We start from the raw sequence: 2,322 nt of genomic DNA on the forward strand, positions 1-2,322 counted from the left end.
TCAACAGAGCGGGCTTAGAATCAAGGCAGGTTTAACAAATGCTTGTCGACTTCTTAATAGATGGTGAAAGGACTTCCTAGAAGTGAACAAACTAACCAAGAGTAGGTGGAGGCAGCTCTTATTTTCCTCTTTGCTGTGGTGAATTTCATGAAGCATTAATTCCCCATGTATGTTTGTCTCTGGACCATACAGTTTACATGCTCTTCTTTCAAAAGTTGCTACCATTTGTTTCACAACTTCGTCGAAGAACAGTGTAGCGAGTTGAGAGTGCAGAAAGGAGCGGAATTCAAAAGAAATTAAAAAATTCAAAGTACAAATTCTTGGATAGCCAGGAAGACCTGGGCTAAAACGCCAAATGATTGAAAGTTTCCCATCAGTATAAGATGCCTTTACCAAATGTAGTTTTACCAAGGTTACTATTGATGTATATCTCTCCAAAACAGGTGGGAACCCAACTTCTAATCTGGTTTTACAATATCCAGATCTCCTTGATATTATATCTGACTTTTTACATAAAGGAACGAAATGCTGATAGTCCTCCATTCCTGATACTACGACATACATTTCTTGCATTGAGTACCCTATAATTCTTCTCTCTGAATACTCCTTTCATTTATTTACTAATGGGGCAGTGATTTTGAAGAAGGTTCTTGCACGGATCTCTTTAGGCAAAACTGAGGCACATGGTGGAAGGGTTCTGTTCATCAGTATACCACAGGGAGCTAAGTATCTGACGATGTGCGCAGACCCCCACGCCGGGGCTTCCGTCACAGTGGTCGACTTAGGATGGCACCCCGATGCCACCCTCGCCAGGGCCCTCTGACTGCTCCGAGCTGCCATGATCATCCTTTTTCTTTTTTAAAAAGACATTGATAAAATAGATTTGATGTCGTCATGGTATTGACCTATAGCCCTCCCACACTTGTCTCTTGCATCTTCTTTCTGCCTTTCCTAAAATCATCCTCACTTCCCCAGTCATGGTTCCCATGTTGACTGACTCACTGGCTCTGGCAGAATGGTGCCCAGCATGAAGCTTGACTGTAGGGGGCACAGTGAAAGACACCACTGGACGTGGAGTGCTGGGAAAAAGTGTTGTCAGGGGTGAGTAACTTTCTGGAGTAAAAGACATAAGCATGAGAAGGGAGCTCAGGAAACATAAGGGAGCTTGTAAGAAGGAAAAGTCAAAAAGAAAAAAGAGATAAATGAAAAAGAAAAGAAAGAAAAAATGGGAATGGCCATATTTTTTTTGTGCAAATACTTAATATGTTTCACTGAAGTAGGTCAAAAACAATTGCATTGTTTTTTCCAGGTTTTGTAGAGAAGGTTTGTCCTTGGTTTCATGAAGAAGGTACAATAAATTTAGCAACCTGGGAGAAAGTTTGAAAAAAGACTTCAAAATTATTATGATGTGCAGGGACTAGATAAAAGTGCCTGTAGATACTTTTAGTCCTTGGACCTTGATTAGGGCTAGGAAAGAGAATAAGATTCCGAGAAGCAGTCTTTACCCCTTCCCCATGGACAAAGAAGAGAGAACGCTAAAGTAAGCAGCTCCGAAGCAGCAGTCAGAGCTCACTCCTGCCCATCCCTTCTCCGGTAGCTGTAGAGGCAGCAACGCTGAGCTCTGACATAGAGGACTTATGATACAGCAGGTCAAGCTCTAAGAAAAAATGTTTGAGATTGATAAACGCAAGTAAAAATAAAAAATGCTTCAGATGAAAGATGTTTAAAGTTGGTAAATGCAAGATATAAATGTTGGAGGGTTTAAGATGTTTTAAGGTATATAAATGCAAATTATAGAGATGTAAGAAATGATTTAAGGTATAAAAATGGGAAATGTTTCACATTCCCTCTACATGCTATTATTATTTAAAAGTTCATAATTTTAACGTTGACCAGTGGAGTTCTGATAATTTAATGGAACACTGCCAGTTTACAGTTCAGACACAAGCTTAAGACTTGAATTCTCCTTTGGTTGTCTTCTGAATATATGCTTAAAGATGCTTCTCACCATGCTAAAACCATCTCTGTTCAATCTGTAGATCTAGCCCTCTAGACTGAGGAAAAAAATGTTCTGTGCCTTTTTACGCAAACCTATATAAATTGTACAAGCTTTTACTAGGTCTTGAAGGCATGGGTCTACTCCTGTTGTCTAACAGACATCTGTTAACTATATTTCTAAAATATGGATTTCAATACAATGATAAATATTAGTGTACATGTTTCTTTTTTTTATTATTTTCTTTATTTACATTTCAAATGCTATCCCGAAAGTTTCCTATATCCCTCCCCCCACCTCTGCTCCCCTACCCACCCACTCCCACT

At 39.4% G+C, this 2,322-nt stretch overlaps 1 pseudogene; it reads right to left on the bottom strand.

Annotated features, from left to right (window-relative positions):
* LOC110329974 lies at positions 1-846 on the bottom strand (annotated as a pseudogene).
* Between the last annotated feature and the right edge of the window lie 1,476 nt (positions 847-2,322).

Source organism: Mus pahari, chromosome 12, assembly GCF_900095145.1.
Source record: "Mus pahari chromosome 12, PAHARI_EIJ_v1.1, whole genome shotgun sequence".
Lineage (NCBI taxonomy): Eukaryota > Metazoa > Chordata > Mammalia > Rodentia > Muridae > Mus > Mus pahari.